Source organism: Dromiciops gliroides, chromosome 5 (genome assembly GCF_019393635.1).
Source record: "Dromiciops gliroides isolate mDroGli1 chromosome 5, mDroGli1.pri, whole genome shotgun sequence".
In the NCBI taxonomy this organism is placed as follows: domain Eukaryota; kingdom Metazoa; phylum Chordata; class Mammalia; order Microbiotheria; family Microbiotheriidae; genus Dromiciops; species Dromiciops gliroides.
In genome coordinates, this window is record NC_057865.1 from 176,366,477 (window position 1) to 176,389,188 (window position 22,712).

General features: G+C 39.8%; 1 protein-coding gene and 1 pseudogene across 1 annotated transcript in view; both read left to right on the forward strand.

The window, feature by feature from the left end:
- LMNTD1 (lamin tail domain containing 1) overlaps positions 1-22,712 on the forward strand; it is a 537,731-nt gene that overhangs the window by 220,113 nt on the left and 294,906 nt on the right. The window contains exon 3 of the mRNA XM_043969355.1: positions 15,001-15,081. The gene's annotated coding sequence lies outside the window, so the exon portion shown is untranslated. The remainder of the gene's footprint in view (positions 1-15,000; positions 15,082-22,712) is intronic.
- Positions 12,256-13,168, forward strand: LOC122730127 (annotated as a pseudogene).

Consider the following 22,712-nt stretch of genomic DNA (forward strand, 5'->3'; position numbering starts at 1 on the left):
CCACCCAGCTGCCCATATACCCTGTTATGCAAATAGATTTTAAATCTGAGGACAGGAAAAGTATCTTAAAGAGACAGCATAGTATAAAAGATAGAAAACACTGAACCAGGAGCCATAAATCTTACCTGAAAAGGTATGTATATAGCAGAGATAGGGGAGGAGCAAGGGGAATAAGTGTACCCACCCTCTTAGCAAACAAGCTCCACCACTGACATTATCCATATCCACTATTGATCTTTCCTATTTACCAAACTTAATTCTGACTGAACCTGATTCACAGTTGATTCCTTGTGCTTACTGAGGTTGCATATTTTAACATCCAGCTGCTTCCCTTGTGATTCCTGGTCTGATTACATGTCTGATGAACATGGATGTCAGATAATTTGGGGCTCAACTTCCTAATCCATAATTCAGGAATATTAATAACCTTACCTGTTTAGCTTTCAGAACTGTTATTAGTCTCAGATGAGGCAATATAGATGAAAGCACTTGGAAAATAACAATGCACAATATAAATGTAAATTGGTATTCTATATACATATACACACATACATATACATATGTCTATGCACATATACATACACGTATGCACATACATATATGTTTGTGTATATGTGTGTATATATACATGCGTGTGTGTGTGTGTGTGTGTGTGTGTATCTCAAAGGGTATGGCAACATGTGGCAGCTAGAGAGCTGGCCTTGGAGTCAGAAAGTTCTTCCTTCAGGTCTTGCCTCTGACACATATTTAACTTCTCCTTGTTCTAGGTAATTCTAAGACCATAATTTGCAGAGAAAGTGCCAGTCAATCTTTACTGCATTGATACTGTTGCTTTGCCAGAGTTAGCTACTTTCTCTCTTTCTCTCTCTCTCTCTCTCTCTCTCTCTCTCTCTCTCTCTCTCTCTCTCGTTTGCGCAGGGCAATGAGCGTTAAGGGACTTGCCCAGGGTCACAAAGCTAGTAAGCGTCGAGTATCTGAGGCTGGATTTGAACTCAGGTCCTCCTGAATCCAGGGCTGGTGCTTTATCCACTGTGCCACCTAGCTGCCCCTCTGAGTTAGCTATTCTAATGAAATCATACTACTACTACTACTACTACTACTACTACTACTACTACTACTACTACTACTACTACTACTACTATTACTACTAGCTAACATTTATGTAGAATTTACTATATGCCAGGTACTGTGCTAAGCACTTTACAATTATAATCACATTTGATCCTCATAACAACCCTGGAAGGTAGGTGCTATTATTATCTCCATTTTACAGATGAGGAGAATGAGTCAAACAGAGGTTAGGTGACTTGACCAGGGTCACACAGCTGATAAGAGTCTGAAGCCAGATTTAAACTCAGACCTCCTGAATAAGCCACGAAGAAAAATTGCAGGCAACCCTGAAACAAGTGGTTCTACTGTAGACCTTTGTGAGAGCTATAGGTCCAGGAAGTTGAACACTGGGGTGCTTTTAAAAATCGAAATCGCACATCCCTTAAGGTTTGCTCATTTAACTAAGATATTGGGAATGAGCAGATGGCCCTGGATGTCTTAGAATGTAGGCCTTCGCCAGCACCAAAGCAGTAGCCAATTTAGCTATCAGTGATATCCTCTCTTTGATGTATGAGCTTACTACTATGTTTTTGAATGGCAACAAAACTATGGAAAATGAATAGCTACCATGGAAAATTATACTGGGAACATTTAGGCCAGGGAGTGCCCCCAGGAGTTTGAGGAACTAAGAGATTCATGTAAAAATTGTCTGAGGGATGGGGATTCTGAGGAAAGTTACCCGGAGAAGGAGTCTGGAAGCATATACTGGGAATCTTTGGCCTGATACCTCTTGAGACTGATACAGGGAAATGTAGTTTGGAAAGGGAGATTAGAATCATTCTAGGTTTCCTGGTGCAATTCTAGTACCAGACCAGGCAGAATATACCAGGAAAAGCAGCATGAAGAGGAGTTGTACCAGGCCAGGGTGTGTGTGTGTGTGTGTGTGTGTGTGTGTGTGTGTGTGTGTGTGTGTGTGTGTGTGTGTGTGTGTGAGAGAGACAGACAGAGACAGAGAGATAGACGAACAGAGACAAAGAAAGAGACGGAAACAAAGAAAGAGACAGAGACAGACTGAGAGACAGAGGCAAACTATAGAGAAAAGTTATTACCTGAAAATGGAACCCCCAAACAACTGGGGAGTTAAGTAATAAGGTAGGGCAGGAGTAGGGTAGGGGTCAAATGTAGAAGAAGCATCTCAGATCAACTGGCAGACTTTTCTTTGCCTGATGCAGCTTTTAAGTGTCCTGTGATTCTAACTTCACTTTGCATTAAGAAAAACTTCCTAATAAGAATATTTGTTGTTGTTCAGTCATTTCAGTTGTGTCCAACTCTTCATTGCCCCATATGGAGTTCTTTTGGCAAAGATACTGGTGTGGTTTTCCATTTCCTTCTCCTGCTTATTTTACAGATGAGGAAACTGAGGCAAACAGTGGTAAGTGGCTGGCTCAGGGTCACACAGCTAGTAAGTATCTGAGGCCAGATTTGAACTCGGGCATTCCTGATTCCAGGCTCAGCACTCTATCTACTGGGTCACCCAATTTGCCCTTGTAGCTAAAACTTGCTAATAAGTATTTTTTACAGAAAAGTCACCTGCCTATCATTTGTTAATCATTAAAGGGAGCGGATTTGTAAAAGGTGGTTTCAGAAAATGTAGACAATTAGGGTGACAAAGATAAAAGGCATTGTGGACCATTTGAAAGAGAACCCACTTCAGAATAAAGAAGCCATGAAGACCTGGCTTCATGTTCCACTTCTGAGGCATGTGACCCTGGGCAAGTGATCACTTAACCTCTCAGTATGTCAGACATCTCTTTGATACTGAGCAACCATGAATCTTCATAGAGAGGCAAAGTTTCTTCACTGGGAATTCCCTATGCAGATGGATGAATTTACAAGTCTGCCCCCTCTCTCCCATCTCTGTCCCATTACAAAAATGAAAAATTCTCTTGCCCTATAATAGTCATGCTTAGTAACTGAGATCCTTCCAGCTCTCTGTCTATGATACTAGTTTTTTGGGGGTTTTTTTGTTTTGTTTTGTTTTTTTAGTGAGGCAATTGGGATTAAGTGACTTGCCCAGGGTCACACAGCTAGTAAGTGTTAAGTGTCTGAGGCCGGATTTGAACTCAGGTCCTCCTGACTCCAGGGCTGATGTTCTATCCACTACGCCACCTAGCTGCCCCAGTCTATGATACTAGTAAAGGCTAGTGGATCTAAGGTGTCTCCTAAATCTAACATTCTCTGACTCCAGGTAATATTTTCTTCTTCGGAGTATTTTTTCCTCATCTTTAATCTAGGCAGTATAGCACATAGAGCACTGGATTTTGAGACAGAAAGACTCGACTTCAAAACTGGCCTCAGACATTTACTAACCACGTGACCCTGGGAAGTCGCTTCACCTCCCCTCTGATTCCCTCATTTTCCTCGACTTTAAGTGGGAATGGTAATAGCACCTACCTCCCAGGATTGTTGTGAGGATCAAATCAAATGCATAAAGTCCCTGACAAATGTTAAGGCGGTGGACAAATGCTAGCTGTTATCTTTGCCCTGTTTGGATTCAGAGGACAGAATCCGGAACATTGACAAACATTATGAGAGGGCACATTTAGGTTTTCTATCAGGAAAGACTCCCTAGCAACAAGAACTACTAAAAAGTGGACCAGGCTTCCTGAAGAGGCAATAGGCCCCTCCTCATCAGAGGTTTTCAAACAGAGACTTGTCAGCTATGTTATTATAAGAATTCCTTTCAAGTACAAGCTGAACCAGACTTCCACTGAGGCCCCTTCCAACTATTCAATTCTGTGCTTCTAGAATTATGATTTTGAGTGCCCACGTTCTCCCTAATGTGAACACACCCCGGGCTACTAAGATACCTGCATTGGTAATGAAAATGGACAGAAAAAAAGACAGAAACAGTAATATCTTCCTTTAGTGTCTCTTACAGTCAGTCAGAAGGTTAAAAGTAAGATCTGACATTTCATGTTATGACTTTGGATTGTTATGATTATTCTTGTACCTTGTAAAAATAATCAAACACTGAGCCTCACGTTCAAAGGAATTCTTGGAAAACTTGGTACAAGTGGGATTATTTCTTAGAATTCTTAGATAAAAACCATGTGTTCTAGAACTGAAGTGGATCACCAAAGGGGTAGGGGGTGGGTCTGGGTGGAGGTGGTATGTTTTGTCCTCATACTTTGAATATAACATGAAATAATACTCATCTTCTGACTCATTTCCTCCCACACCAGGAAGTCCTTGGCCTCACTGTTCTGACTTTTGGTCCTAGCTATTTGAGCCCTGGATATGAAAGTGAAATGGGGTATAGTAGATAAAGCTCTTCTGGAGTCCAGGCCCTTGGGTTTGACTCCTGGTGTGACTTGGATAGTTTTACCATTTCAAATAAGTTTAAGGTATTTGGTATCTAAGGTCCTTTGTACTTTTAAAATCTAAACTGAAGATATTATCAGCAGTTTAGCATTCATAGACTTAGATAGAACTGAAAGAAATCTCAGGGGCCATCAAGTCCAATCACCTCATTTTATATGTCAAGAAACTGAGGCAAAGAGAGGAGAAGGGATTTGCCAAGAGTCCCATATCTATTAAGAATGGGGGGGGGGGGGCAGCTAGTGGCGCAGTGGATAGAGCACCGGCCCTGAAATCAGGAGGACCTGAGTTCAAATCCAGCCTCACACACTTGACACTTACTAGCTGTGTGACCCTGGGCAAGTCACTTAACCCCAATTGCCTCACCAAAAAAAAAAAAAAAAGAATGGTGGGCAGCTAGGTGGCACAGTGGATAGAGCACTGGCCCTAGAGTCAGGAGGACCTGAGTTCAAATCCAGCCTCACACACTTGACACTTACTAGCTGTGTGACCCTGGGCAAGTCACTTAACCCCATTTGCTTCACAAAACAAAACAAAACACAACAAAAAAAAATGGTGATATATGAAAAGTTCAAGAGATGAAGTTTATGGGTAATTAGTCATTTTATTACTCATGCTAGCAATAATTAATAAAAAGATCAGTGGCACTCTCAAATGTCAAAGATCCCTCATGGAACCCACTAATGAGAAGGGGGGCAGCTAGGTGGCACAGTGGAAAAAGCACAGGCCCTGCATTCAGAAGGACCTGAGTTCAAATGCGGCCTCGGATACTTGACACCTACTAGCTGTGTGATCCTGGGCAAGTCACTTAACCTTCATTGCCCTTCAAAAATAATAATAATAATGAGAAGAATGAATATTATAATGACTGGTGGACTTATTCTAATGAGGGGCTGGAGGATGTGACTCTGATTACTCAGAGACATATCTCTCCTCCAGACTACCCCTCCCCAAGGAAGTATGAATAAAAGGTGGTCCACCTCTCCTCAGACCTGGCTGAATGGAACACAATGGCCTAGATTTCACCTTAAATTCTTTGTAAGGTTCTCTAGTTGGGTGTGGTTACGACTACCCACCCCGCCCCGCCCCCCCACTGCCCCCCCCCTCCATGGAAGGGCATATACCCCAGGGAGTTTGGCAATCTCATCCATCATCAATGTTCTTTAGATGCTTGCTTGGCCTAGTAGAGAATGAGGATCTAGGAAGGGAATAAAACCTTGACCTCCCCAATAATTGGTTATTTTATAATCATTTCTCTTAGAACCTGAGGTAGTATTTTAATTCTGCTCTTCTTGATTCTAAGTACAATGCTCTATCCATTGTACCCACGTAGTCTCAGAGTACAAAAGGACCTCAAAGCTTATCTGCTCCAGCCTGTACTTGATAAGAAATCTTCTATACTATATCTCTGTTAAGTGGTCATCTGTCTTCTTGTGAACACACAATGACAGGAAATTCACTCACTTAAGTAGCAGCCCATCTCATTTTTTGAAGAACCCTAATTGTTGGGAAGTTATTCATTATATTCAAATTCTTTAGATTTTGTTATCAATTTGTCCCTGGTGTGAAGTATCTAAAATATGCCACCTCTTTTGTTTTTATTAGTAACAATAGAATCATTCTGGAAGTAAAAAGCTAAGCACCAGAAGTAGTCTGGCATTTTATTGTTTTGAAGAATTTTCAAAATGGAAGTCTAAATGCAGAGTAGTGCATCTTAATTTGAAAGGCAGGCTAAATTTAATTGGTCCTAACTGGTTCCTATTACAAGACCTTGTTAACTTCCTTCCCCAAAGTGCAGCCAATCATTTACTTTACAGATTGGATGCACTGGGATAATGTCAGATTCACTTTGAGCTGGGAATTGCACAGATCTCTTGTTTAACACATAATCGATTTAAATGGGGCCATCCTACAAAATGCAAACATGGTAATTGCTGCAATTTTATTTTCTACATGAAGCAATATACAAGCCACATGTCTGCTTTGGCTTTCTGCATCTTAGCACAGCAAGAAACTTGGAAGAATAATTGTAGGAGTTCAAATTAGAGCCCCAGATGTAAACATGAAACAGGGGCCACCACTGTGCTTTTTTATGCTTCAGAGCACTGCTTTTGACTGAAATGTGTTACTAGTTAAACTATATTCTTTTCTAATTTCATCTGCTCACTGGATCATTTTTAGAAACAACAACAACAACAACAACATAGGGCAACTAGGTGGCGCAGTGGATAAAGCACTGGTCCTGGATTAAGGAGTACCTGAGTTCAAATCCGACCTCAGACACTTGATACTTATTAGCTGTGTGTCCCTGGGCAAGTCACTTTTAACCCTCATTGCCCTGCAAAAAAAAGGAAAAAGGAACGAAAAGAAAAGAAACACTTGGAGGATAGTTGTTTTTAATTACTAGTTAATATTAATTGGCTTTTGCCATTTCCCTCCAACCTGAGTTCAAATTTAGCCTCAGACATTCACTAACTTCCTTTGTCTCAGTTTTCTCATCTGCAAAATGGAAATAATAATGACACCTATTTCCAAGGGTTGTTGTAAAGATCAAATGAGGTAATAATTGTCAAGTACTTAGCACAGTGTCTGGCACATACTAAGTGCTATATAAATGTTAGCTATAATAATAATACTAACTGCTTTTAATGTATTTGTGTTTTTCCTAACTTTTTACCATCAACAACTGAGACATGATGTGTATCACAAGACTTTTTTTTTATTGGTTAAGTATATATTGGAAAAATCTTTATTTAAACTGACCCTATTAGGGTTGCTAGATTGGCAAGATGATAGAATAGTCATTTTCAGCATACCCCACCCCCAAGACTAACAACATCAAAACAAAAAAAGAAAAAAAATGTCCCAAATCTACAATAATATAAGTTTCATCAACAGGACCATAAGAAATACCACACAAACATAAAAATCTTTTTAAGTAACATTGAAGAGCTGAATTGCATAAAGTTCCCACTCATCCTGACTCATTTTATGTGTCAGTCACACAAATAACCTAACAGGATTGTGTTTCAAGTCTTGATTATAGTGACCCCCCCACTTGGTCCCTTCATGCCAGTGACTTTTTTTTTTAATTTTTTTTTTTTTTAGTGAGGCAATTGGGGTTAAGTGACTTGCCCAGGGTCACACAGCTAGTAAGTGTTAAGTGTCTGAGGCCAGATTTGAACTTAGGTCCTCCTGACTCCAGGGCTGGTGCTCTATCCACTGCACCACCTAGCTGCCCCTATGCCAGTGACTCTTAATCCCCCATATCCCATAAAAGGTCCCCAAACATTTCAGAGCCTCTTCAAAGCAATCGATAAACACTGAAAATTGCTGAGCTTGACCATCCACAAGGAAAGACCAACTGGATAAACAATGGCTGTTGTCCAGATTACAACATGCAGTTGTTTGGAGTTAGGTATGTAGAGTCTGTTGATGAAGTTATCTGTTATGGTAAAGTGGTAAAGATAGAACTTTTAGAAAAAAGGAAACGGTTTAAGGACAGTCTTTGTGAGGAATGTGAGTTCAATAAAAAGATGGTGATATGAGAGTGAGGGCCCAACTGAAAATATGCATAAGTGTGTGAAAGCAGTGTATATTTGTTATTATCTCCAGCAATGCTCAATAATTTGGGAGTAGTAAGAGAGAAATTCGGCAGCTAGGTGGCAGAGTGGATAGAATGCCAGATCTGAAATAAGGAAGACTCACCTTCCTGAGTTCAAATATGGCCTCAGATACTTACTAGCTGGGTGAACCTAGGCAAGTCATTTTACCCTGCTTGCCTCAGTTTCCTCATTTGTAAAATGATCTAGAGAATGAAATGGCAAACCATTCTAATACTTTGCTAAGAAAACCCCAAATGGGGTCACAAAGTATTGGACACAACTAAAAACAATTCAACAACAAGAAGTACTATGGCCCAGGGCTCCCTGAATCTGGCCTCATATGGTCCAATTCCACCTCTAGGGACTATCCACAAGATTACAATCTCTTTGGGGCTTCTTGGTAACTCAGTGGATAGAATATTAATCCAGGAATAAGAAAGACCTAAGTTCAAATTCGACTTCAAAGACTTACTAGCTGTGTAACTCTGGGCAAGTCACTTAAACTGTATGTGCCTTGGTTTCCTCACCCGTAAAATGGGGATAATAATAACACTTACCTCCCAAATGAGATAATAATTATAAAGTACTTATTACAGTGCCTGGTACATGGTAAGCACTTTATAAATATTAGCTTTTATTTTATTCCTTTTGACCCCACTCATTTTACTCTCAAAAACTCAAAATATAGCTGATATATGGGTCTCCACAAATGTGGGCAACAGGATCCCTCAAATCCCATACAAATAGTCAAGGCTATAAGAGTATTAGGAACAAAACAGTATTTCATCTCGCAGAAAATGAACAAAATGAAAGGAACTCTATCAGCCCATAAACCAATGAAGACAATGTTACGGGCCTTCTCCCTATTTACTTTCTTTATGTTTGTTTTTGGTTTTTTTGGTGGGGCAATGAGGGTTAAGTGACTATTTGTTGAGCTTCTATTTTTCTTTTTTTGGTGAGTCAATTGGGGTTAAGTGACTTGCCCAGGGTCACACAGCTAGTAAGTGTCAAGTGTCTGAAGCCAGATTTGAACTCAGGTCCTCCTGACTCCAGGACCAGTGTTCTATCTACTGTACCACCAAGCTGCCCCTCCTATTTACTTTCTTGTCAGTCCTCACAGGTTTAATCATTAACTCTATGCAAACCACCATAAGATCTATTGATACATTCAGAGTTTGCTTTTCACTTCTACAGTATAATGGGAAGTGTTGCTCTACCCTCATGCAATGAGGCCCTGAGGTTCATAGCCCTGAAAGAAATGTGGTCTATTTCCCATTGGATGTACTTCTGGTACATTTAGAATAGGAAAAGGATCCCAAAAGGTAGGGTAGAAAGAACTAGAACAATGAACTGAAGAGGACTGAAATAATAATAAGTAACAACAACAACAATAACAACAATAACTTACATTTATATAATACTTTAATATTTATTTTCAAAGCACTTTACGGTTATTATCTCATTTTATCCTCATCATAATCCTAGGAGGTAGAAGCTACTTTATAGATGAAGAAACTGAGGCACAGATGAAGTGACTTGTCCAGGGTCACACTGCTAGTTAAAGGCTGGATTTAAATTCAGGCCTTCCTGACTCCAGGTCCAGTGCTCTATTGGCCAGCTCTACTTAATCTAACTTAATCTACTAAATCTAACACTCTATACCAAGCAATCCTAACTGTCTATTAGATACTTAAATGGAGCCATGATCTCATCAGTGTAGAAGATATTCCTACCACTGAAGCTCCCAACCTATCTACACTTTCTCATCCTGTGTGATTCAGATCTTAACCACATCTTTCCATAAATTATCTATAGCAAATATGCTTACTAAAGACCTCCTTCTGTTACATGTTTATATGGACATGTGCATATAAACACACATATATAACATTTTAATTCTTTCCATCTGTTACCACTCATTCTTTTTTTTGTTTTGTTTTGTTTTGTTTTGTTTTTTTTGCGCGGGGCAATGGGGGTTAAGTGACTTGCCAGGGTCACACAGCTAGTAAGTGTCATGTGTCTGAGGTCAGATTTGAACTCAGGTACTCCTGAATCCAGGGCTGGTGCTTTATCCACTGCGCCACCTAGCCTCCCCTGTTACCACTCATTCTTTTTTTGTTTGTTTGGGTTTTTTTAGTGAGGCAATTGGGGTTAAGTGACTTGCCCAGGGTCACACAGCTAGTAAATGTTAAGTGCCTGAGGACAGATTTGAACTCAGGTCCTCCTGACTCCAGGGCCAGTGCCCTATCCACTGCGCCACCTAGCTGTCCCTGTTACCACTCATTCTTGTTGTGTGAGCAGACCAATTCCTTTTCTGGTCAAAACTGCAGCTAATGGTACAGCGCATAAAGCCCTGGGCCTGGAGTCATGAAGATATGAGTTCAAATCCAGCCTTAGATATTTTCTAACTGTGTGACCCTTAGCAGGTCACTTAACATTTGTCCACCTCATTTTCCTGAAAGGAATAATTATTAATAACCAGTGATTTGGGGAGCTCCAGAGTTCCCCACTTTTTCTAAAGGTCTGATTTCAAAAGTTTAGTCTTTTGGAGGACATTACTGATAATGAGATTGAACTAACTTTCTTAACAATCTCAAGCCACTGTGTTCTACTCAGGTTTGGGTAGGGATAAATTATTTGAATAGATTGCCCAAGGCTAGGGGTATCTTAGAAGTAAATGATATAATCAAATGATTGATTATAATGATATAATCAAATGATATAATCAAAATTCATTTGAATAGGTTCATCCCTCTATTATAATATTTATTCTCATTCATCATTATCCAAGCAGAGTTGATTGCCATCCTTGGGAACACCCCTCTTCCAATGTACATAGAAGCCAGGAGCCCACCACCATCATGGTCTTTGGTATAAGAGAGAGATGGCAAATGATCATCCTTTTATTAATAAACATGCTGGATTATTAATAAAATGATCAAATTGCCCAGAAATTATGTCTTGTGAACTTTTTAAATGCCACATTCCTCATCTATGAAATGGAGAAAACAATAGCTCTGATGTCCCCTAGTTGTTGTAAAGCTCTTAGCACAGGTCCTGGTTCATATGAGGTACTTGATAAATGCTTATTTCCCTTCCACATAGAGTAACAGAATCTCAGGAATTGAAACGGACATGCCCAGGATGATGGCTTTTAGGCTCTCTCATATGTGATCCATTGTTCATAATATGTCAAAGCCTATTTATATAACCACATGTCTCGGCATTGCCTTTGGGGTCACTCTTAAGTTTTCTAAGATTGTGGTATTTCATGATTTGGAGCCATATAGAATCACATCCTAAACTGACAGCTGTTTGTGGTTGGTCTTACTAATGTAACAGACAATTTTTTTTTTATCTCCTTTAACACAATGGTCTTAATTCAGTAGGTGCTTAACAAATAATTATTGAACAAATGAGTGAGCAGGAATAATGCTCTTAAAATATAAACAATGAGAAACAACTCCAAATTTCCTGCCCAGGTCCCTCCTTGGTTAATCAATTCTGGTATATAATATTTCATCTTTTACCCCTTCACACCTAAACTACTACTACTTCTTCTTCTTCACAGGGCAATGAGGGTTAAGTGACTTGCCCAGGGTCACACAGCTAATTAATTGTCAATTGTCTGAGGCCAGATTTGAACTCAGGTACTTCTGAATCCAGGGCCGGTGCTTTATCCACTGCACCACCTAGCTGCCCCCACACCTAAACTTCTTGAAAATGTTTTCTATACTCAATGCCTTAATTATTTTACCACCTACTCTTCCCAATAATCTGACTTCTAGACAAACTGAGCTACTCTAACTCCAGAAGACACCTTTCCTGACTTGTGTGCCTTTGTTCCCACTGTACCCTATGCCTGGAATGTTCTGCATTGTGTTTGCCTGTAAAATTCTTACTTATGTTTGAAACCCCAAATCACATACCACCTTTTCCAGAAAGAGTTCCATGATCACCTATTGTAAGGAGGAAATGATCTTTTTAAAAATTAAATGTCGCTCCCCACCGCGGTGCTGGTTCGGGGTGTGGCCAGCAGAGGGCTTGCGCTGGGGGCCGCCGGGGCACTGCAGCCCTGTGCTTCGGCAGGTGCCTGCCCCTGCCCCTCCTTCCCTGCCCAGCCCAGCCCCTGGGCCAGCCCACCTGCACAGTCACCCTGGCCCTGGCCCATCTGCACTGATTCCTCTGAGTCCACCAGGCCCAGGACTGGAGGTGAAACATGGCCGGTGTACAATCCAGCAAAGGCACTGTACTGGTGTAGGGACAGAAGCTCTTCTACCGGGAGGCTCGGCCTGCTGATGGGCAGACCCCTGACCTCTCTGTGCTCCTCCTCCATGGCATCCACTTCTCCTCTGAGACTTGGCTCAAGCTGGGCACACTGGACAAACTGGCCCAGGCTGGCCACCGGGCTGTGGGCATTGATCTGCCAGGTCTAGGCCACTCCAAGGAGGCATCTGCCCCCACACCCATTAGGGAACTGGCTCCCAGCAGCTTTCTGCAGGCTGTGTTGGAGGCTCTGGAGCTAGGGCCCACGGCCCTGGTCAGCCCATCTCTAAGTGGAATGTATTCACTGCCCTTCCTCACAGCACCTAACTCCCAGGTCTGTGGCTACGTGCCCGTCGCCCCAATCTGCACAGATAAAGTCAGCCCTGCTGACTATGGCCGTGTGAAGACCCCCACTCTGATCGTGTATGGAGACCAAGATCCCATGGGGGAGTCAAGCCTCAAGCACCTGCAACAGCTGCCTAACCACCAGGTGATGGTGATGGTGGATGCAGGACACCCCTGCTACCTGGACAAACCAGAGGAATGTCACTCCAGACTCCTAGATTTCCTGAATGGGCTGTCATAAGGGCCTAGGCCAGTCCCGACCCTGCCCCTACTGATTGGGGGGAGGGGAGGGCACTGCTAGCCACATAGCCCAGCCCCCTTTACCTGGCCTCTTACCCTTCTTTCTGGCTGGCCTGTCTGTCCATCTCTCCACCTGCATGGCCATCTGTCTATCTCTGCACCTGTCAGTCTGCTCAGGGAGCTGTCTGCCTAGCCTGCTATGTCTTTCTTTCTCTCTCTCTCCTCAGCATGCAGGTGGATAAGCAGAATCAGGAGAATTAAGGAGGTGCAAACCTGGGATCTCATCCACATGCAGGGTAATTTATTAGAAACCTCTGTCTCATGGTGCTTCCTCTGCTCTCTCCCCACCCCCCAGCTACAGCCTTTGCTAGGTCCCTTCTTGTAGGCCTCTCCATACCCCCTCCCTTTTCCTGTCTTTACCCACGTAGGATTCCATATGTGCACACACACACACACACACACACATTTTTCAGCTGAGATCTCATGGGGCAAAGGAACTCCTTGGGATGCTGGGGAAGGTCCTGGCCCCATGGGGTTCTGGGAGTATGCAGCTCTGGGGTTCAGGTGCCCTGGAGTGGGGGGTAGGGGCTCAAACCTCCATAAGTGCTTCTTCTGGCCTCTGTCGAGGGAAGGAGGATACTGTAAACAGTTGTTGAGGGGATCTCCTTCCTCTTTCTATTCTGACCCCCGAGTCCCTGGCGCCCATAGTGACCACCTCTTCCTGCCCTTCAATCACAAGGGCTTGGGAGAGAAACAAAAGAATAAAGAAATCAGACCCTCTAAAAAAAAATTAAATGTCAAATAACAGTTTGATTTTGAACCTCTTTGATGTACTTATTTGTTATTTTATGTCATAGTTATCTGTGTATTTCTCATATGTGCCTGCTGGCTTAATATCCAGGAGGGCAGAGGCTATGTCTTATCAAAGTTTTGTATCCTCTTTGATATCCAGTCGAGAGATGTGTACACAGTAGGTGCCTGATAAATGCTTATTATGTTGTATTGGCTACAGATATAGTAAAAAAGAAAGTGCCACAAAGTTCTAGGTACTTCTGCTAGTTTTAAGGAACAAGTAAACAATGAGCAACTAAAAAGAAAGCTTTAAGTTCCCTGCCAAACGAGAAAACTAACTGATACTTTATATAGGGGTTTAAAGTTTTAAAGTCCTTTATAGCCATCATCTCATTTGATACAAATAACTTCCCTGGGACTACAGATATTATTTTCTGTAGGTACTAAAGATTTTATTATCAAATCCCATTTTCAGATGAGAAAAAATGAGGCTCAGGAAGATTAAGTGATTTACCCATGGTCCAACAGCTGTTAAGTGGCACAGGAAAGGCTTGATTCCCTATCTCTCCTGATTCTAGATCCAATTCTCTTATGACTGTACTACACAAAATGGTCCCTTGCTATAATATGCTACCTTTCCAAAGTATTTCCTTTAAGCTAAGAGGAAGAATAAAGCAGGGAACAGCCATGCAGGGTTAAGATTTTAAAAAGAAACAATTCTCAAAAACAGAGGGACATATTCCTTCATAGTTTTAACCTCTCTCTTTAGCTGATCCTCAGTAGCCCTAGAATGGAGAGGTTTATTTTTTTAAACTTTGCTATGCTATTTTTAAAAAGGTTTGGTAAGATAAGGTAATGGAGGTCCATGTGACCTATTGGCATCGATATTTTATCAGAGAGGTTCAGCCTCTGGCCAAGAAAGAGATCATCCTTTCCCTCTGATTCACATATCATACAGACACTTTTGGGTTCCTGGAATTTCTATTAAAAATTCCCAATCTGTCAGCAATAATTTTCAAACACTACACAATTCACTAACAGAAGAGGACAAGGCTTCTGACCCTTTGGGGGTAAACCTAAGAGGATGTGGCTCTTAACACATTCATCAAAACAGCTTGGGCTCCAGTAAATGATTAATCAATCCTGTCCACCTTGAATTTCAGTCTCACAGAGGTAAACATTCATCTTTATCACCTCAAAGTTTTGGTCAAGTTGTCAGGTCATTGTAGGGAAGGGTAAGAAATAGTCACTTTTTCTTCTACAGGGTTCAGAATGGATTAAGGCAAAACTGGATTTCTTACCTAATCGTTCCCTTTTTTAGGAGACAGGGAGAACCTTTGGAAAGGCTAAACACGGAATGAAATGAGGCAGAGCAATTCCAGTTAGCTGGGGCTGAGAGAAGGTGAGAGAGATTTTTAAAACAAGACACTATTGCTTATTACATGGGGCTGTCATAATCTTGCCTATTTAGAGAGCAGGAGTTACATTCAGGGGGAAAGTATTAGAAGACTCTTAACTATTTCTCATAGTTTACTCAGTTGTTTTTGCTGTGATATTTATTGGGAGCTCCCTGAAGTTACAAGGCTCAATATTCTATAATAAAACGGCCCCCAAAAAGAAGCCATTTCATTTGTTTTTATTCAGACCAGGGATTTCTTTCATTCTTGTAGGAAATTTCCAATGAAGAAACTTCTTCTGCCAATGTGGATAGCAACTCTTCTATAGCTGATGGTTTTAGAGTTGCCTGGGACTAGAGATCATACCATATGAGGATCAGTTAGTGCAGGGCTTCTTAAATATTTTTCACTCAGGCCTCCCTTTTTGCCCAAGAAATTTTTACACAACTCTGGGTATATAGGTATATAACATAAGTATACATAACCTTTTACTCTTGACAAATTTTTCAAGGCCCCCATAATCGGTTACTCAATGTCATGATCCACCGTTTGAGTTGCTTTGAGTTCAAAGAAATGGTATTTACCCTGGAGAAGAAAGGAGTTGGGGAAAAGATGAAAGTATTCAAGAATTCGAAGGGTTGTTGTGGAGAAGAGAGTTAGATTCTTCTCTGCTTCGTCTCAGCGTTGGTTAGTGGGTAGAAATTATAGATGCAAATTTAGACTCAACATAAAGATGCACTTCCTAACAGTCAGAGTTATCCAAAAATGGAGTGATTGCTTGATGTCTTCATTCAGAATCAGGGACCTTGTGGAGAGAATTCCCCTTCAGGTACAGGTTGGACTTAAGATGGACTCAAATTCTTTTCAACTTTGATATTCTGAGTCTCTGTGTAATTCTTCCTGATTCCTGGGCATATAACCTGTGGTTATAGTAACACAATGGTTAATGTTAATATCGATAAGCATTTTCATTAGTTAAAATAATGTTCGTTATTGGCATTGAGCAGGCAAATTGAGGGGTTCCGCTTTCAATTTAGCAATTAAAAAGGAAAGGCAGTCTGCTGGTTCTCTTTTACTTCCATCTCTACCCAATGCCTTGGCCCAGACAAAACAGTTAGATAACTCCACCCTCATTTCTTTCTCAATGGTCTTTCCCCTTTAAAGAGGAATAGTGAATCTTTTATCAATGCTTATTGATCTCACTGAAGTCTCCCTATTGCCACAATCAACCAACCCTTTGTTTCAAGGAGATATAGTCTCCTTCATTCTCTCCATCTCTTGCCATGTGGGATGACTTTATGGAAGTGATAAGTGCATGGATCCCAGAAGAGTATCTTAAAGCATTTAACTCAAGTGAAAACTCAAAATCTTTAATAGGCAAGCCTCTTTTTACAGTGCTTCATGGATATACAGACTTCATGCTGATAACAGAGATAGGGCCTTGGTTTCCTGCATGTAAAACACAGACTGTTTCTTTTTTTAGCAGACAAGAAAAACATGATGCTGCAAAATGCATTCATTGCCCCAGTGTTCTACTTATCCAGCTTTTCATGCCCAAGTCACTGATATAAACAGCTGATGCCTGCAACTGGAGGGGTGGGTTCTTTTTTATCATTTTTTTAATCCAACCATCATTAGTGAAAAGTTAAAATGCATCCTGAGGTAAATTTACATTTTCCTTCTTTTGAGTGATAGTTATCATTATAGATGCAGTAATGGAAAGAAAGCTAAAGCCAAAGAAAAAAAAATCCTACACTTATCTGAGTTTTACTATTTTTTGGTACTCAGGTAGTTTAGGGATATTGGGCAAAATGAAATGAAATGAAGTCAGCAACCATCTGATTTATTTTAGCAGCTATTTTTAACACACACACTTTAAACATGTTTTGTATCCACCAGCAATATCTAGAGTCAGGTGTTTCACTGGGAATAAAATAAAAAATATCTCCCTTGAATATAGTGTGCAATTAATTCTACAGTATTCTATACCAAAAACAGAACTGTTGCCAGTTAGAAGCAGCTTTTTTAGATGACTATAAATTTGGGTAAAGAAATCTTATTATGATCTTGAATGATCTTATAAAGATATACTTAATATTTTAAATAATGATATTTCATCTATGGTACAGATTAAATATAACTCTTACAAAGATGTCAACATGCTGATGAATACTTTCTAGTCTTGAACTTTAAATATATAGATTGTGGTTGTATGCCTTATATTCCATTTATGTGTTCCTGTAGGTATTACCTATCCTGTGGGCATTCAACTGAAGCTGCTGGTAAAAATCAGTGCTACAGCTTTTGTTGCTGTTTAGTCTTTTTTGAGTCATGTCCAACCCTTCATGACTCCATTTGGGGTTTTCTTAGCAAAGATACTGGAGTGGTTTGCCAGTTCTTTCTCCAGTTCATTTTACAGCTGAGGAACGAAGGCAAACAGGGTTAAGTGACTTGCCCAGTGTCACACAGATAGAAGGTGTCTGAGGCTGGATTTGAACTCAGGAAGATGAGTTTTTCTGACTGCAGGCCCAGTGCTTTGTGCACCATGGTGCCACCTAGAGCACTGGGACTGGAGTCAGGAAGACCTGAGATAACATCTGGTTTCAGACACTTATGAGCTATGTGACCCTGGGTAAGTCACTCAACTTCTGTTGGCTTTAGTTTCCTCATCTGTAAAGTAGGGATAATAATTGTGCTTTCTTCCTAAGATTGTCATGAGGATCAAATGATATAATAATTGTAAAGTGCTTAGCACAGTGCCTGGTATATTCTAAATGCTATATAAATGTTAGTTATTATTAGCTACAGTTTGATCTGGGATGCTAGCAGTTGGAGAAGAACTGTAAAGGGCTATGCTGCTCCTGCAAGTCTTTTTCCATTGCTAAGACTTAGCAATACCTAATGACTATAGATAGCAAAGGCCATGCTACTTGAGATCTGGGAATGATACATACAACCCAGTTTATTTTTTTGCTTTGTTTATGTTTTCTCTGCTAAGCAGAATATTCTTTGGAACAGAAAGGTTTAAAAAAATTATAAGGAATTTGTACCTAAGTAAGAAGATGGTACAAGAGTTTCCAGATGCCCTTTAAGACTCCTGGCCCAGATGAACTACACCATACTAATTGGTACATCATAATGTGTGCTGAAATGCATTGAATTAACAGATGTAATTGTTGAAACACTGATCACTGAAAGATAATAGAGAATGGGGGAAGAGCAGCAGGATTGAAGGAGGCAAAATGTAGCTCCAATTTGCAAAATACAGGTGAAAATGTTACATGCAAATTGTAGTATCATAATAGTGACTTGATTTCTAACAAAATTATAAAGGCTCTTATTAAAAGGGTAGTTCATGAACATATAGAAAAGGAAGCAGTGATCACAAAGAGTCAGCATAGGAGGTATGATCAACAAGTCTATAGATAAAACAAAGATGGAAGGAATGGCTAACACACTGAAGGACAGAGTGTTCAAGGAATTCTTGGCAAGCTAGAGCTTTGAACTAAATAAAATGAAATGAAATTCAAGAGGGATAGAAATAAATTCTACCATTTGGGTTCAAAAATATAAACTTCAAGGTAAATATGGGGGAGGCATGATAAAAAAGCATTTCATGAAAAGATCTGGAAATTTAAATCAACATCAAGACTAATATGAATCAACACTGTGATGCAGCAACCAAGAAAGCTAATATCATGTTGAATTGCATTGTGAAGCATAATGTCATAGAATAAGGAGATAATTATCTCTGTATTTTGTTCTGGTCAGACTTCGAATTAGTGCATTGTGTTCATCTCAAACCTAGATTCACAGTGGTGGATTGAGATTCCAAAGCTCAGTTACTACTTTACCTCCAGATCTATCTAGGGATATCACATAGAAGTTGGGGATGGGAGAGAGGGTAATCTTTCTAATGTAGTTCACAAATCCCCACCAGCATGCTTCTCCCATGATTATCAGCCGTTATCAATCAGCCAGACAATTAGCTTTTAGAACTAGGTATTTACTAAGATAGTATAGCTGGTATAAAATGTTCTCATTTTTTAAAAAAAGCCTGTACTCTCACACTAGTATATGCAAAGTCCAGGAGAAAGTGGACTCAAGCTAAGAGCACATATAGCAAAGGGGTAACTCACATCTTGGTTACTAAAAGTCTTTTTCTGAATTTCATGAAGCATTCATGAAGTTTCCTTTGGTATGGTATAGCTTTGCTGCTAGGCTACTAGTGGAGGCTTTTAATCTTCCTTTTCTGATCATGTCAATGAAAAGTTCAAATCCACTGTTTCTTCAAAGTTCACAATGTCCTTCTCTGGTCAAGACAGGTGGGAAAAGGAGGTCAAGGTCAAGGCTTAGCCACTACCCTCCCTGCCTTCTTGCCTCCCTCCCCCTGCCAATTCCTTCTCAGAACTTTGACTCTTCCTCTCTGCTATCAGACACTCAGATCCCAGGGTTCTGAACTGGTCTGTTCTTTTATATAGTAGATCAGTCATCTACCAAGTTTCCACAAGCAATGTGAACGTACTTCCTGGGCAACATCACTCCAGTTCATCCAGTGATTTTCAAAGACATCTAAATTAGTCAAGTACCTTTTCTCCATTTACTCTAAGGATTGTTATTGATTGATTTAATACAGACATGTTCTCACCTGACAAAAGAATTAGGTTATAGAATTTTTTCAGTTAATTTAGGTGGGATGGAGCAATTTGGTTGACTTACTTAATCAACTGCACTCCGTCTTTACAAAGGGCTGTCTTTCTTTTTTTTTCTTTTTTTTTTTGCGGGGCAATGGGGGTTAAGTGACTTGCCCAGGGTCACACAGCTAGTAAGTGTCAAGTGTCTGAGGCTGGATTTGAACTCAGGTACTCCTGAATCCAAGGCCGATGCTTTATCCACTGCGCCACCTAGCTGCCCCCCGGGCTGTCTTTCTTGAGAAAGAGAGACCAGACTTATTCTGCTTAGAGCTAAGAGGATAGCACTAGGTTCAAATGGCAGAAGTTACAGAGTGAAAAATTTAGCTTAATGAAAGAAAAAATGGGTTGTAGGAAAATTGGGACACCAATGTACCGTGTGAACTGATCCAACCATTCTGGAGAGTAATTTGGAACAATGTCTAAAGGGCACTACTAGGTTTGTATCCCAAGGAGATAAAAAGAATGAGGGAGGGGGCAGCTAGATGGCACAGTGGATAAAGCACCAGCCCTGGATTCGGGAGGACCTGAGTTCAAATCCAGCCTCAGACACTTGACACTTACTAGCTGTGTGACCCTGGGCAAGTCACTTAACCCAAACTGCCCGGCAAAAAGCAAAAAACAAAAACAAATTAAAAAAAAAAGAATGGGGGAGTACATACATATACATATACATACATATATATATATATATATATGAATATTTATAGCAGCTATTTTTGTGGTAGTAAAGAATTAGAAATTCAGGTGATGCCCATCAATTGGGAATGGCTGAACAAGTTGTGATATATGATTGTAATAGAATACTATTATGCTATAAGAACTGATGAGCAGGCTGATTTCAGAAAAAACTAGAAAGACACAAGAAATGAAATGAGTAGAACAAGGAGAATATTGTACACAGTAATAGTAATATAATACAATGATGAACTGTGAATGACTTCGCTATCTCAACAATACAATGATCCAAGACAATTTCAAAGGAATCATGATGAAAAATGCTATTGGCCTCCAGAGAAAGAATTGATGGAGTCTGAATGCAGATCAAAGAATACTATTTTTCATTTTTTTTCATGTTTTTTTTTCTTTTGGTCTGTCTGTTTCTTCTTTCATAAAATGTACTAAAATAGAAATATGTTTTATATGATTGTATATATGTATATATATAAATGTGTGTATATATATTATATGTATGTATAATCTATATCAAATTGCTTACCATCTGGAGGGAGTAAGGAAGGGAGGAGAAAAATTTAGAACTCAAAATTTTTTAAATGAATGTCAGAAATTGTTTTTACATATAATTGGGGGGAATAAAATATTATTTTTTAAATGAAAGGGAAAACATTTTCTAATAATTAGAGCTCTCCCAAAGTAAGGTAGGCTGCCTTGGGAGCTATTGAACTCTCCCTATTAGATGACTTCAAAAAGAGGATGTCTAATTGTTGTTGTTGTTGTCATTTGTAAAAGGGATTTTTTTTCAGGTATGCATTGGACTGCCTGTCCTTTGAGGTCCACTCCCAAGGAAATCCATGATTCTGTGAGGATGGGCACCCTTCCTTTAGAAGAAGAAAATCCATTCTCTCCAAATTATAGATAGATTATGTTATATCAGCTTTCTCAACAAATTTCAGGACCATATTTCCCAAAATAATATTTTGCATGAAGAGTAAGGAGAATCAAAGTACAATTACTGCTTTGCTCATCATTGCTATGTCCTGTTCCATCTCGCTGGGAAAATAGCTCAGCATGGTTTAAAGGGTTTTTTAGGAGTTTGGGGAGTGTTTACTCAACTTTTGATGTAGTAGATAATAACCAATGGCAAAACTATATAAATCTTACTATAGTCTTTGATTATTAATGGTGTTATGTAGCAGAAAATCACAACAATAGAAATGGTAGAAACAATCTTAAAGTGTATCAAGAATCTTTTAAAATTTACATCAGAACAACTTATTAGATTTTCTAGGTGAACTGATTATGTGTTTTCCTATTATAGCAAACAAGAAGACAAGCATCTTTCTTTGTGTGGCTGACATTTATTATCTATGACCAGAAGGAGTCTTCAGATAAAATTGGGCCTATTGGCAAGTTGTTGTTAGAAGACAACTCAGCATCAATTACACTAAAATAAAAATTGCAATTAGTATGCTTTCACTAATATTTAAATGGGAAGTATTAAATAATCCCACTCAAAGAAGTCATTCAGGCATTTGAGGGCATTTTGCAACTAATTTATCTTGTTGATCCCATTAAAATGAAGTGTGATTTTGTGTAACTTTGTCTAGAATTTTTGAATCTTCAACTTGGAAGTAGGCAGTCCAATCTCCCAGCAAGTGAGAGGATCCCTCCTAGAAAATGCCTGATAGATCTATGCATTGCTGTCATTTTCATTATCATTGTCGTTGTCATGGTCATCATCATTACCATCAACAGAGTTATTTTATAAGGTGGTCTCTTCCATTCTTAAGTGGCTCTGTTAGAAAAGTCTTTATTTACAGCTAATATCTAATACCTCCTCAAGATTGTCATCCATTTGGTCCTAGCTTTGGCTTCTGTAGCAATAGAGAATACATTTAAGCCCTCTTCCACATGAACCATCTTCACAGCAAAGACAGACTGAATCACAGACTCATAGAATCTCAGAGTTGAAAGGAACTTCTAAGGTTATCTAATTGAACATATACCCCTTAAGTGGATTGTTTCTATAATCTCACCTACAAGTGGTCATCTGTCCTCAAAAATCTCCAGTAAGAGAGAAGGAAAACGCTACCTCCAGAAGTCACTCATTCCACCGTGCAGTAATATGAGCATTATTATCCTCAATGTGCAGATAAAGAAACTGAAATAAATTGACTTGCCTAACGTTACTTAGGTTATGAGTAACAGAGCTAAGATTTAGAGACAACTATGTGGTACCATGGATGGATAGCACACTGTATCTG